The sequence below is a fragment of the Arachis ipaensis genome, chromosome B1 (assembly GCF_059453495.1).
Source record: "Arachis ipaensis isolate K30076 ecotype BB chromosome B1, ASM5945349v1, whole genome shotgun sequence".
Lineage (NCBI taxonomy): Eukaryota > Viridiplantae > Streptophyta > Magnoliopsida > Fabales > Fabaceae > Arachis > Arachis ipaensis.
The window spans coordinates 38,061,046-38,077,328 of record NC_142436.1 but is presented as its reverse complement, the minus strand read 5'-3'; the positions used below and the strand labels follow the sequence as shown (position 1 = coordinate 38,077,328).

General features: G+C 39.1%; 1 pseudogene; it reads right to left on the bottom strand.

The window, feature by feature from the left end:
• Positions 1-1,525: 1,525 nt before the first annotated feature.
• Positions 1,526-1,627, bottom strand: LOC148576252 (small nucleolar RNA R71; annotated as a pseudogene).
• Positions 1,628-16,283: the final 14,656 nt, after the last annotated feature.

Here is a 16,283-nt window from a genome sequence, read left to right as displayed (position 1 = left end):
TATTCATACTTGGATCTCTTCTGAACCTTGAAAGAGGAATGAAGAGATCAAGCTAGAAATGGTTTCTCATGCTGGACCAAATTGGGTTTGGATGAATATGTGACTATAATCCTCTCAACACTTGATTTGGGAAATGCATGTGGTATAATCAGTGACCATACTTCATCTCTTCTCATGAGCAATTGACCAAGGAATTGGTTATTGATCAAGATTTGAGAGATTGAATTACAAGAAATTGTAATTCAATCACTTAAGATTGCCAAGGAGATCAATGAGTGCATTGATTGAGGAAGAGATGAAAATGAGATTGATCCGGAGAATGCAACATCTCCTAAGCCCAATGAACTCCCCATTTCTGATCTTACCCATTCTCTTTATTTTTTGTCATTTACATTTATGAGCAATTCCCCCATTCCCATTTAAGATTCTGCAATTTACTTTCTGCCATTTACTTTTCCGCCATTTAATTTTCTGCACCTCTCAACTCAATTTCTGATTCACTCAACTAGAACATTCCTCTAATTAAAGTTGCTAGATCAATCAATCCTTGTGGGATTCGACCTCACTCTATTGTGAGTTTTTACTTGACGACAAATTCGGTACACTTGCCGAAGGAAATTTGTTATGAGACAAGTTTTCCGTGCATCAAGTTTATGGCGCCGTTGCCGGGGATTGATTGTGCATCAACAATGATTAGATTGGATGATAACTAGATTGATCATTTTATTTTTGTTTAATTTAAACTTCTGTTTGAGTTATTTACTTCCTATTTAGTTAATTTCTTCCCTTCCCCCTACTTTTTCTTTGCTATTTACCATTCATCGCACTAACCCACTAACTGTTTGATATATTGCATCACTCACACTAACAGTAATTCTGACAGATATACTTTCTGCACCTATTCTCTTTGCTTGTACTTGTTGGTTGTATGACAGGGAGAAGAAGCGGGGCTTCAACTTCCTTTGATTCTGAACCTGAGAGAACCTTCCTTAGACTAAGGAGGGAGGCAAGAGAAAAATGTGTAGTTGGTGGTGAAGAAGAGGAGGAACACTTTAAGGAATACTTTGAACCAAACATGGAAGAAAACATGGAAAACCATCATGAAGAAGAGGCTCACAACCATGGCAGAAGAGGTGGAGCAAATCATGCTGGGGAGGATAGAAGAGTTTTAGGCTCTTATATCAATCCAAACCCAGGGAACTATGGAAGTAGCATTCAAAAGCCAACCATCCATGCCAACAATTTTGAACTGAAGCCACAGCTCATCACCCTTGTTCAGAACAACTGTTTGTTCGGAGGGAGTGTCCAAGAGGACCCCAATCAATATCTAACCACCTTCCTGAGAATATGTGACACAGAGAAGTCTAATAGTGTTCATCCTGATGCCTATAGACTGCTCTTATTTCCATTCTCACTCAGGGATAAGGCAGCTAAGTGGCTGGAGTCTTTCCCAAGGGAGAGCTTGACAACTTGGGAAGACGTGGTGAACAAATTTTAGCAAGATTTTACCCCCTCAACGAATCATAGGCTGAGAGTTGAGGTCCAAACTTTCAGGCAACAAGATGGTGAGACTTTATATGAAGCATGGGAGAGGCTTAAAGACTTAACAAGGAGGTGCCCACCGGATATGTTCAACGAATGGGTGCTGCTGCACATTTTCTATGAAGGGCTCTCTTATGAGTAAAAGAAGGCCATAGACCATTCATCCGGAGGATCTTTGAACAAGAAGAAGACTATTGAGGAAGCCATAGACGTCATTGAAACAGTAGCAGAGAACGACTAATTCTATGCTTCCGAAAGAGGGAACACAAGAGGAGTAATGGAGCTAAATAATGTAGATGCTCTGCTGGCCCAAAACAAGCTCATTACCTAGCAGCTGGCTAACCTCACCAAGAAGATGGAGAGGAACCAAGTAGCAGCAGTCTCCACTTCATCAACAACCCAAGAAGGAGTGAATGAAGAAGCAGAGAGTAGCCAGGAGCAAGCCAACTACATTGGGAATTCACCTAGGAAAAATCATGATCCATACTCCAAGACCTACAACCCTGGATGGAGGAATCACCCAAAATTTGGGTGGGAAAATCAACAAGACCAAAGCCTTGATCAAAGACGCCCAAATCCAAACAATGCAGCCACCTAACACTTCACATCTAGACCATATCAACACCCCCATAACAACACCTCCCCACATTCATATCAAGGCCAGAATAACCCTACTCAGCCTAACCTGTCATCATTTGATGAAAGAATCTCAAGGATTGAGAATCTACTTGAAGGCCTAAGCAATGAGATTCAAGACAACAAGATCTTCAAGGAGGATGTAACAACCCTGATTTTCGAGTACATGAGATCTTTTCTGAAAGTACGGGTTTCTCCAGAAGATCAGTAAAGGGAACACCTCTGTTATATCATCAAGCATCTCAATCCTCATTATCATTATGTCATCCTTAAGTTAGAAACTCCTTTGAGGCAAGCTCGATAATACAATCGCGAAGAACCTAGTTTTTGAACCGTATCGGTTGGCAGTTTTGATTCTGATTTTCGTAAATAGTCTATGTTTGACGAACCGGACTCGATTCATGAGAGGAGAGAGAGAATAGTATAATATTATCATTATATTAGTATTAGAAAATACTTGAATGACATTATAAGGTTACCTGGTCAGTTTTAGTTAAAAACAAAAAATCAGTTTAACCGGGTTTACGGTTTACTAGTGCAGCTTAGCACCAGCACTCTCTGATGACTTTAGCAATGCTAAGGCATCATTATACATGTTCTATTCTCATAATAAATATGTTACTAGTGTCATTTATGCTAGTAGCTCAGAAAATAATTTTTAGAGATGTTTTTAAGAGTATTCCGATACACCTAGTTTTAGTAGTTGTACACCAGAGATATTTTAATATTATTTTAATCCACCTCCAAGCCAACCAATCAAAACTCCCCTTACACCCCCAAGACCACCAAGGCTGTCTCATTTCATCATTTTTGCCGAAAATAACAAGAGAGAAAAGAGAGAAACTTTCATGAACACTTAATCTTCAAAGCTTGATTTCTTCTGAACTAAAACTCAAATCAAAACTCCGATTTCACCAAAATGATCCTCTCTTTTTCCTCTACATAACCATATAACATATCAAGGCTGGAAATAAGGTGAGATGGCTGTCTCCCTCCCATTTCAATTCGGTTTTCAAGGAAAACCATGCAAAATATGTGTTTTCTTGATGTTCTTCCTTAGGAATCATGCTTAACTTGACTTGAGGGCCAAGAAATGTGAATTTCCAGCAAGTCTAAGGTGAGATATCTCTTCCTAACATACTGAGTGAGATTTGGTCAGTTGAGATTTTTTGGATTTAAAGTTGTTCTTGATGTGATTTAGGAGGAAAAAGTGCTTCAGGACCACCTGAAAGTTTAACCGGATTTGGAGCAGCAAATCAAGGTAGGGTGCCACGAAATTAATCTTGATTATTTGTGTTTGAGATGTGTGAATGTTGTATTATTTGGCTGTGCTAAAAATTAGTTGCATATATGATTGATTCTTGGTGAAAATTTGGTGAAATTTTGATGAAATTTGATGAAATTCAAGCTTTAAAGTTCATGTTCTTGGGCAGCTGGAAAAACGAAACCCTAAGCTTAAATTGAGGTTCAATTTGTGTTGAAATCATGTAGAAAAGATGGGGTTTTAGTGGCTACTAATTTATTATGAATTATAGTAAAAATCGGTTGCTGAAAAGACTGAAAAACGGGTAAAAACAGAGAAAGAATCTGAAGAATTTATGAAGAACATGAAGAACACTTTGAGTGTGGTGAAGAACAATGAAGAACACCTTTTTGATTCATAAAAGGGCAAGGAAGTAAAATTTTTGGTGTTTAAGGGGTTATATGGTAATTTCTGGAAGTTAGGGTGGTAAAAGTAGAAATATTAAAAGTTACGGGTGGTAAAAAGTGAATTTTAAAGGTTAAAGGTTAAAGTAAAGTTAATTTTCGAAAATATATTAATAAAATAATAAATAATAATAAAATATTAAATAATAATATTTAATTAAAAATAATATTTTAATAAAAATAATAAAATAATGCGAAAAAGGCAATTTTCTGTAAAAGCTTTAGAAAGACAACTTTAAGCGCAGAATCTCATAATTACCCTCATAAAACACTTAGGGAGTGGTAAAAACATATTAGTGAGGCAAAGATAAATAAAAGATAAAAAGTTGAAGAAAAGATAAAAATCGAAGAAAAAGTCTGTAAAGTTTTGACAACAGAGAAACAGACAGAGACTAGTGAACGAATTAGGGCAACATAGTTAGTTCTTGTTGCGAATAGGGTTAGGTATTATATGAAAAGTTAAACTGTTTCAGTATAGACTTAATGAACCTATACTCGGGACAGACTAACTATTCATACCGAAATTTACATAAGCTTTAAATACATACGTTAAACAGAGAAATCAGAGCAGAGTAAAAAAACACAGAGAACAGAGTAACCAGAGCAGAATAAAGGGATACAGAGAAAAGAGTAATCAGAGCAAAGTAAAAAGACAAAGAGGAAAGAGTAATGTGATAATGAGAATGATTATGTGATGATTTGTTGCTTGAGGCAACCCAAGAGATGTGTTTATTCATTTGTTGCGTTAAGGCAACTCCAGATATACTTGTATGATCATCTGCTGCAGTGAGGCAGTCAGATAGATAATGGTGTGATCACTGAGAACGCTTTCCTATGGTACAGATCCATATTTTATTTCTGTAAGGCATAGGGGTTATTTCCTGCTACAGAAGTACCGTGACCACCTGTTCCATTTCTGTATTGGCAGAAGGGTTATTTCCTGTATACAGAAGGTGTGTCGGCGTACATCCCTGCAGTGGCAGATGTGTTATTTCCTGCGTGCAGTGGACCCTGTGGTGGCAGAGGGGTTATTTCCTGTACACAGGGGTATAGCCAACAGGAAAGCCATATCCGGCTAGTAATGCTGGGTTACGTCGGGAGCGGGTAGAAACCGACAAATGAGCTCATTACCTGCACTAGAGCTAGACATGCATCATACTTGGTTGCGCATTTCCTTTGTTATGTTTGTGGTATGAATGTATGCTTTCCTTGTTTGTATTCCATTCTCTGCACTTGTGATATTTTCTTGTGTTCTTATGTTTGTGTTCTGCTATATGTTTTCTCTATCTTCTCTACTTATCTGTGTTTTCTAATTACTGCTTCCTTGTATTCTGCTAATAGTCTTCTAAACGACATAGAATTAATGAACGTAAATAATAACCCTGACCCTACTAAGAACTCCCCAGTTCTTACCCCTTCTCTCTCCCTTCCCCCTTCAGATGGAAGTAAAGAGTACCTTACTATAGTTCGCTGATGACCGTTCGCAAGAAGAGGATTCTGCTCTAGATAGTCTTCTGAGTCTAGGGTGAATATCGTCCTCTGATTATATGTAAATACTGTGAGACCAGCCAACGACTGCACCCCTTCGCATGCGCACTTTAACCTAAATCCTGTGTACGAGATTCCTATTTTGTGGATACTTCATGAGGTACCAGAGAGACGTCCTGTGGAAAAGTCTGATCGTGCAGAGGAGTAGCAGATGATGTTCTATCTTTTGATGACGTTCCACCTGACTTGAGTTGTGAAGACTTAGAACGTACATTCCCTCGCTTTAGTAGTTTAGAGGGACTAGGTGAGTATAGAGTCTAGGCTAGCCTAGGTGCCAGCTTAGGGACCTTTGAACAGGTCAGGACCTGGGATGTTGTATGTATGTATATGTATATAGTTATTATCTAGCTATACCTAGGGGTGTTCTAACTAAAGGTTTATACTCTAATAAAGGCTGGATAACTGAATGTTGCTAGCTACTTGTGATGTATTTATGTGTGGTTGCTTATAACTGTTTTATCTGTTATCAGCTGTGAGTTGATTATGAATGATTCCGTCTATTGATCCAAATGTTTTCAAAAAAAAAAAGTACCTCGCTAACTAACTACGCCTTTAACAACGAATCAGGCTCATATAATAAATAATAGATAATAATTAGGATGACAAATTGGTAGCACTCAGTTTCTGGTATGTCCTAGGCGTACTGAAAATTGGGTCATTACAATTTGGTATCAGAGCAGTTCGTTCCGAGTAGAGCCTGGGGAGTGGACTGACTATGCTTCATTGCATACTCTGTTGTGTGTCTCATGCGTATAGGATATCCCAGTGATATATGTTGCATGATTGTCTCTGTGTTTTCATTTTGGGAATGTTCACACTTGACTTGAAGTGTTAAGACTGATCACCTTAACAATGATTGTTTGGTGTGAACAAGACTACAATGGGTTCACGGAGACGAGGCGTACGGGAAGGAATTCCTAATGTTAACTACGAGAGGGAATAGGAAACGTTTATGGCTACCATGAACAACGTGGCTGAAGTAGTGCGTGAAGCTGCTGTAGCAGCGGCTAGGGCTGTTGAACGTCTCGGAGTGAGAAATGGGAACGAGAATGAATACGGAGAAGATAATGGGAATGATTAGAACAACTTAGGGCATCCTAAAAGACCTATGACCCTTGCGACATTTCTGAAGGTTAATCCGCCTAAGTTCAAGGGTACACTCGTTGCGACTGACGCTGATAACTGGTTTCGAGGTATTAAACGATCACTGAGAGCGCAGCATGTTCCGGAAGGACAACACGTGGAGTTTGCTACTTATATGCTCGAGGGAGAAGCTGAGTACTGGTGGCAAGGGATACAGCGACTGCTACAACGTAATGAAGGTGACATTCCTTGGGATATTTTTAAAGATGATTTCTACAAGAAATATTTCCCAAGAGCAGTGCGTGATGCTAAAGAGATAGAGCTTATGCAGCTGAGGCAAGGGGGTATGACTGTTGCTGAGTATGCCCGTAAGTTCGATGACTTGTGCCGTTTCTCCAAGATTTGTCAAGGGAACCCAGAAGACTTTGAGGAATGGAAACCACCGAGATGTCAGCCTTTTAACTCGCAATAATGGTAGTGACAATAACCGTGACATTGAATAAGGACATGAAAGTCAACCTCACCAAGCTCAAAGTGGTGTAGTATGCCCAACTTGTGGAAAGCATCATGGTAGTAGGCTTTGCCGGTTCAGAACAGGTTTATGTTACTACTGTAATAAGGAAGGACATCGGGCAAGAGACTGTCGAAAAAGAATGGTAGATGAGTCCGCTGGTAATACTATTTATCGCTCGAGGTAAAGTAAGGCAAGGCAATGGTAAACGAGCCCGTCAGGCTTACATAAACCCTGCATGTAAGCAATGCGGAAAAGAGCATAGTAACAGGTCTTGCCAGTTTGGATCACCTAACTGCTATGCTTGTGGAGAACTTGGACATATTGCCAAAGATTGTCCGAAGGGATTTACTCAAAATTCAGTTAGAACCCAGCAACAAGGACGAGTGTTTGCTATCACTATTGACGATGTTGTGCAATCGAACGCCCTCATTCAAGGTCAGGTTATGTCAAGAATCAATTTCTAACTGTACTGTATGATTCAGGTGCATCGCATTCTTTATTTCTCTAACTATTGCTCACGAGTTAGGATTATATTTCTTTAAATTGAATTTTTACTTGATTGTCCACACACCTGCATCCCAAAATGCTTTGACCAGTTTAGTGTGCCTGCAAGTACCATTCGCTATTAGGAACAGGACTTTTATACACTATCTAATTTGTTTGCCTCCATATGGTTTAGAAGTTATTTTAGGATTAGATTGGTTATCTAAGTATCATGTTTTCCTTGATTATTTTAAAAGAACTGTTGTTATTCCATCTGATAGTTTATGTACTAAACCATTTCTGTCCCACACCTTATATCTGAATTCTGTAAGGGTTACCTTAGGCGGGAGTGATTGTGAGGGGTACGTTCTGTTAGCGGCTAGCTCGAATGATAGTGAATTAAGCTTAGAACGAATCTGAATGATGAAGGAATTTCCTGATGTTTTCTTGGACGACATACCTGAGTCTCCTCCTCAGCGAGAGATAGAATTCAGCATTGATCTAGTACCTGGAGCCGGACCGATTTCCATAGCACTGTACTGGATGTCACCATTGCTTGCAGAGCTGAAGAAGCTGTAAGATAGGATCGTAGTGGCCTATAGAGGTACAAGAACAGAATTTGTGTGCCTAACTCTGGAGAATTGCGACAAAAGATTCTTGCTGAAGCTCACCAAAGTAGATTTTCTATGCATCCTGGAGTGACAAAGATGTATCGAGATTTGAAACAAATGTTCTGGTGGCCGAGCTTAAAGAAAGAAGTAGCTGATTATGTCTCAAAATGTTTAACCTGCCAGAAGATGAAGGTGGAACATCAGAAGCTGTCAGGAACCCTGCAACCCTTAGAAATACCACAATGGAAATGGGAGCAGATTTCTATGGATTTTGTCACAGGATTGCCAAGGACCTCAACAGGACATGATGCTATTTGGGTGATTGTGGACAGGTTAACAGAATCAACACATTTTCTTCCGATTCGAGTTGACTATACTTTAGAAAGGCTAGCACGAATATATATTCAAGAAAACATATGACTACATGGGATACCTTCATAAATTGTCTTAGATCAAGTTTCGAGGTTTACTACTAGATTTTGGGGAGCTTTTCAGAAAGCTTTGGAAACAGAATTGCACACGAGTATAGCATACTATCCTCAGATAGACGGACAATCAGAGCGAACAATCCAGACATTGGAAGACATGTTAAGATCTTGTGTGATGGATAACCAGGGCAGTTGGGATAGGTATTTGCCATTGGTCGAGTTCGTCTACAACAACAGTTACCAACAAAGTATCGGGATGGCACCATATGAAGCTCTCTACGGAAGGAGATGTCAGACACCATTGTGTTGGAATGATGACGGAGAAGCTAGTGTCTTAGGTCCAGACTTAGTGGAAGAAACTACTGAGAAGATAAAGGGGATTCGCCAGAAGATCCAGACCACACAGAGCCGTCAAAAGAGCTATGCCGATAATAGACGAAGACCCTTAGAGTTTAGTGACGGAAACCGTGTCTTTCTTAAAGTAACCCCGACTACTGGAATATGTAGAGCCCTTAAGACTAAAAAGCTTAACCCACGATACATAGAACCTTTCCAAATACTTAAAAGAGTCGGTCTAGTAGTTCATCAAATAGTCCTTCCTCCTTATTTATCAAACCTTCATGATGTTTTTCATGTCTCGCAACTTAAAAAAAAAATATGTTCCCGATGAGAGTCACGTTTTACAACCAGATACAGTACAGTTACGAAATAATTTGACATATCAAGCATCACCAGTTCAGATAGTAGAAAGAAGTGATAAGCAGCTAAGAGGCAAAGTTGTTCGCTTAGTCAAAGTAGCTTGGGAACTAAGAGGAGAAGAAGAGCACACTTGGGAACTGGAAGATAACATGAAAGCTAATTACCCACATCTATTCCTAGGTAACTGAAATTTTGAGGGCAAAATTTTCTTTTAGGGGGGTAGAATGTAACAACCCTGATTTTCGAGTACATGAGATCTTTTCTGAAAGTACGGGTTTCTCCAGAAGATCAGTAAAGGGAACACCTCTGTTATATCATCAAGCATATCAATCCTCATTATCATTATGTCATCCTTAAGTTAGAAACTCCTTTGAGGCAAGCTCGATAATACAATCGCGAAGAACCTAGTTTTGAACCGTATCGGTTGGCAGTTTTGATTCTGATTTTCGTAAATAGTCTCTGTTTGACGAACCGGACTCGATTCATGAGAGGAGAGAGAGAATAGTATAATATTATCATTATATTAATATTAGAAAATACTTGAATGACATTATAAGGTTACCTGGTCAGTTTTAGTTAAAAACAGAAAATCGGTTTAACCGGGTTTACGGTTTACTAGTGCAGCTTAGCACCAGCCCTCTCTGATGACTTTAGCAATGCTAAGGCATCATTATACATGTTCTATTCTCATAATAAATATGTTACTAGTGTCATTTATGCTAGTAGCTCAGAAAATAATTTTTAGAGATGTTTTTAAGAGTATTCCGATACACCTAGTTTTAGTAGTTGTACACCAGAGATATTTTAATATTATTTTAATCCACCTCCAAGCCAACCAATCAAAACTCACCTTACACCCCCAAGACCACCAAGGCTATCTCATTTCATCATTTTGGCCGAAAATAACAAGAGAGAAAAGAGAGAAACTTTCATGAACACTTAATCTTCAAAGCTTGATTTCTTCTGAACTAAAACTCAAATCAAAACTCCGATTTCACCAAAATGATCCTCTCTTTTTCCTCTACATAACCATATAACATATCAAGGCTGGAAATAAGGTGAGATGGCTGTCTCCCTCCCATTTCAATTCGGTTTTCAAGGAAAACCATGCAAAATATGTGTTTTCTTGATGTTCTTCCTTAGGAATCATGCTTAACATGACTTGAGGGCCAAGAAATGTGAATTTCCAGCAAGTCTAAGGTGAGATATCTCTTCCTAACATACTGAGTGAGATTTGGTCAGTTGAGAGTTTTTGGATTTAAAGTTGTTCTTGATGTGATTTAGGAGGAAAAAGTGCTTCAGGACCACCTGAAAGTTTAACCGGATTTGGAGCAGCAAATCAAGGTAGGGTGCCACGAAATTAATCTTGATTATTTGTGTTTGAGATGTGTGAATGTTTTATTATTTGGCTGTGCTAAAAATTAGTTGCATATATGATTGATTCTTGGTGAAAATTTGGTGAAATTTTGATGAAATTTGATGAAATTCAAGCTTTAAAGTTCATGTTCTTGGGCAGCTGGAAAAACGAAACCCTAAGCTTAAATTGAGGTTCAATTTGTGTTGAAATCATGTAGAAAAGATGGGGTTTTAGTGGCTGCTAATTTATTATGAATTATAGTAAAAATCGGTTGCTGAAAAGACTGAAAAACGGGTAAAAACAGAGAAAGAATCTGAAGAATTTATGAAGAACACTTTGAGTGTGGTGAAGAACAATGAAGAACACCTTTTTGATTCATAAAAGGGCAAGGAAGTAAAATTTTTGGTGTTTAAGGGGTTATATGGTAATTTCTGGAAGTTAGGGTGGTAAAAGTAGAAATATTAAAAGTTACGGGTGGTAAAAAGTGAATTTTAAAGGTTAAAGGTTAAAGTAAAGTTAATTTTCGAAAATATATTAATAAAATAATAAATAATAATAAAATATTAAATAATAATATTTAATTAAAAATAATATTTTAATAAAAATAATAAAATAATGCGAAAAAGGCAGTTTTCTGTAAAAGCTTTAGAAAGACAACTTTAAGCGCAGAATCTCATAATTACCCTCATAAAACACTTAGGGAGTGGTAAAAACATATTAGTGAGGCAAAGATAAATAAAAGATAAAAAGTTGAAGAAAAGATAAAAATCGAAGAAAAAGTCTGTAAAGTTTTAACAACAGAGAAACAGACAGAGACTAGTGAACGAATTAGGGCAACATAGTTAGTTCTTGATTTGCGAATAGGGTTAGGTATTATATGAAAAGTTAAACTGTTTCAGTATAGACTTAATGAACCTATACTCGGGACAGACTAACTATTCATACCGAAATTTACATAAGCTTTAAATACATACGTTAAACAGAGAAATCAGAGCAGAGTAAAGAAACACAGAGAACAGAATAACCAGAGCAGAATAAAGGGATACAGAGAAAAGAGTAATCAGAACAAAGTAAAAAGACAAAGAGGAAAGAGTAATGTGATAATGAGAATGATTATGTGATGATTTGTTGCTTGAGGCAACCCAAGAGATGTGTTTATTCATTTGTTGCGTTAAGGCAACTCCAGATATACTTGTATGATCATCTGCTGCAGTGAGGCAGTCAGATAGATAATGGTGTAATCACTGAGAACGCTTTCCTACGGTACAAATCCATATTTTATTTCTGTAAGGCAGAGGGGTTATTTCCTGCTACAGAAGTACCGTGACCACCTGTTCCATTTCTGTAGTGGCAGAAGGGTTATTTCCTGTATACAGAAGGTGTGTCAGCGTACATCCCTGCAGTGGCAGATGTGTTATTTCCTGCGTGCAGTGGACCCTGTGGTGGCAGAGGGGTTATTTCCTGTACACAGGGGTATAGCCAACAGGAAAGCCATATCCGGCTAGTAATGCTGGGTTACGTCGGGAGCGGGTAGAAACCGACAAATGAGCTCATTACCTGCACTAGGGCTAGACATGCATCATACTTGGTTGCGCATTTCCTTTGTTATGTTTGTGGTATGAATGTATGCTTTCCTTGTTTGTATTCCATTCTCTGCACTTGTGATATTTTCTTGTGTTCTTATGTTTGTGTTCTGCTATATGTTTTCTCTATCTTCTCTACTTATCTGTGTTTTCTAATTACTGCTTCCTTGTATTCTGCTAATAGTCTTCTAAACGACATAGAATTAATGAACGTAAATAATAACCCTGACCCTACTAAGAACTCCCCAGTTCTTACCCCTTCTCTCTCCCTTCCCCCTTCAGATGGAAGTAAAGAGTACCTTACCATAGTTCGCTGATGACCGTTCGCAAGAAGAGGATTCTGCTCTAGATAGTCTTCTGAGTCTAGGGTGAATATCGTCCTCTGATTATATGTAAATACTGTGAGACCAGCCAACGACTGCACCCCTTCGCATGCGCACTTTAACCTAAATCCTGTGTACGAGATTCCTATTTTGTGGATACTTCATGAGGTACCAGAGAGACGTCCTGTGGAAAAGTCTGATCGTGCAGAGGAGTAGCAGATGATGTTCTATCTTTTGATGACGTTCCACCTGACTTGAGTTGTGAAGACTTAGAACGTACTTTCCCTCGCTTTAGTAGTTTAGAGGGACTAGGTGAGTATAGAGTCTAGGCTAGCCTAGGTGCCAGCTTAGGGACCTTTGAACAGGTCAGGACCTGGGATGTTGTATGTATGTATATGTATATAGTTATTATCTAGCTATACCTAGGGGTGTTCTAACTAAAGGTCTATACTCTAATAAAGGCTGGATAACTGAATGTTGCTAGCTACTTGTGATGTATTTATGTGTGGTTGCTTATAACTATTTTATCTGTTATCAGCTGTGAGTTGATTATGAATGATTCCGTCTATTGATCCAAATGTTTTCAAAAAAAAAAAAGTACCTCGCTAACTAACTACGCTTTTAACAACGAATCAGGCTCATATCATAAATAATAGATAATAATTAGGATGACAAATTGGTAGCACTCAGTTTCTGGTATGTCCTAGGTGTACTGAAAATTGGGTCGTTACAGAGGAAGTGCAAGCCAGTTTCAAGAACCAGGGAGACACAATCAAGAGATTGGAATCTCAAGTAGGATATCTCTCTGAGCAAATTCCCAAACCCACAGATGGATTCCCAAGTGACACAGAGAAGAATCCGAGAGGTGAAACAAAGAAGGTAAGATGGGAAGATTGCAAGATGGTCACTATAAGTGATAAAGAGACTGAGGAAAAGCCAAGCAAGCTGTCAGAACAACCTGAAGATACCTCAGTAGAGGAGGTGAAAAAAGATTACCAAGAACCAAAAATCTCAGAACAGGAGTTGCTGAGACTCTATGCACCTTTTCCCCAACTGTTCAAGGGAGCTGTGGAGAGGAGAATATACTCAAGATTTCTTGACTTATTTGCATCTCTGCATGTGAACATACCATTCATCAAGACTATCCAACAAATGCCTGCATTCATCAAGTACATGAAGGAGTTGCTTCCCAGGAAAAGCTCACACAAGGGAGGCCAAACTATAGTGATGAACAAGGAGTGCAGTGCCCTCATTCAAACGCAGTTGCCTACAAAAAGAAAAGATCCAGGGAGTTTTCATGTCCCCTGTGCCATAGGAGAAACAATGTTTGATAGAGCACTTTGCGATTTGGGAGCAAGCATCAACTTAATGCCTCTATCCCTGGTGAAGAGGCTGCAGATCAATGAGATATTGCCCACAAATGTAGTCATCAGGCTGGCTGACAAAACTCAAAAACAAGCAAGAGGGGTGGTGGAAAACGTGTTGTTAAAGGTGGAAAAATACTTTTTTCCCACAGATTTTGTCATCTTGGACATGGAAGAGAGTCACACTCACCCAATCATATTGGGAAGACTATTCCTAGCTACAGCCAGAGCACTCATAAACGTGGAGCGAGGGGAGCTAATATTGAGGATCCATGATGAACAACTCAGCTTCAATGTCTTCAAACTCTCCCAAGAAACTGACCAAGAAAACAAAGAACCAAGCAATGATCATAACAGGATGCTGACAGAGGAAACAAGCACTGAGGCACCACCAACACATCTGAGAACCCCACTGAATGATGAACAAGGCAAACAGCAATCGTCACAGCTCAAGGAGAAGCTGGAGGAACCTAAACCACCAGAGGCATGTGAAGACAACAACAAAATTCACTTAAAAGAAGAAGTCGCCAAGAGCAGGGAAGCATCAAAAGGGAAAAAGAAGAAGGTACCAAGGGGGTGGAGGAACAAGAAGATCCCTACGGAAGGCCTCTCTCCAGGAGATAAAGTGATTTCAGCTTACTTCCCAGATATCCCCCCTAATCTCCCCACTGTACCATCTCAGTTACCTAAGGTCTTCACTATCAACAGAGTTCTTTCCTTAGAACATGTAGAGATCATTGATACAACCAATGGATATAAGTCCAAGGCAAGAGGGGAGGACTTGAAGCATTATCAACCACCCTGATGAAGGAGAAACGTCAAGCTAGTGACGCTAAAGAAGCACTTCATGGGAGGCAACCCATGTTTAGTTAGCTTTTACTAGTGAATAAGTCAATATTCATAAATTCCAACCCAAACTTGGTGAAGTCCTTATATTGCAGTATATAGTGAAGAACAAGTTTAGTGTTCAAAGCGTACCAAGAAAGCATGAATGCAACAGAGAGCATTCTAGTCTTGGAGCTTTGAACAGAACTTTTCATCACAATGCTTCAAACTAAGTTTGGTGTCACCCCATGGTGCCACCAAAATGCATAAAGGGACACACAGTTAGTTAGTTAGTTGGAGTTCATGAATAAACAATCTAATCTTTTCTTCTCTTTATTATCTTAGCCGTAAAAATCTAAATTGATTTTTTTTATGATATGTCTTACTTTTCTTATTTGATCTTTATAGGTAAAGAAAAGGAGCATTGAAGGAGATTGATTGGACAACTAAATGAAGAGGGTTCGGCCACTGCATGAAGAAGGACTATACACTTGTTCTAAAAAGGGAAGTCATTGGAAAATGTTGCCATGCAACATTGAAAAAAATGGGACCCTTGGAGACCGAGCAATCGCATTCATAAAGTGATGATCCTTGTCCTTTCTCCATGCACAACCCCAACCGTCCATCAAGCAACTACTCCATCAATCTACACCCTCCACTCACTCACAACCTCTCTATATAAGTAATTCTTGTTCCGTACCCTAGCTTCACACCCACTCTTCACACTTATCCACTTCGGAGCAAAGCATTTCCTAACCTATTAAACACATTCTCCCTCACCACCTTCATTACACTCAACCCCAAACAACCAAAAGGGTCCACACCCTTGCCAACTCCACACATTAACTCTCATTCATGGCACCTTCGAGCTCTAAAAGAAGGAAGGGAAAGGAACCCATAGAGGAACACCCGTATGATGAAAAGAGGTTTAGAAGCTTGCACCGTGCATTGCAATACGGGTGGATGGTGGATAAGGAGATCATCTATGAGCTGGGATTTCAAGTTAGGAAAATTGAGTGTCCCAAAATCATAACGAAGGTAGAAAGGAGAAGATGGGAGCTCCTCACTGATCCGGTCATTAAGGTGAATGCTAATCTTATAAGAGAGTTTTATGCGAATGCGGTCCGATATGATAAGGCAGATGAGTCATATACAAGCTTTGTGAGAGGAAAGATTGTGGATTTTGGTCCCATGAGTGTCATGAGGGCATTAAAGCTACGGTCTATACCATTTGAAGAAGAAAGTTATCATTCAAGAATAGACAACAACCCTAATCATGACCAAATTTTGCAAGACATTTGTATACCCGGAGCTGACTGGGAAAGATCTGCGGGTAGGAAACCAAAGTTCATCAAAAGAACAGATCTCACTCCAGAAGCAAAAGGGTGGTTCGAAATTGTAAGAAGGAACATCCTTCCAGCAGTGAACAACTCGGAGGTGAATCTCAAGAGAGCCACACTGGTGCACTGTATACTCAAAGGAGGAGAGATCAAGGTTCATGAACTCATAGCAGAAGGCATTAGGAAAATGGCAGAGAAAAGTGACTCGAGAGGAACGTTAGGTTACCCCAGCACTATTTA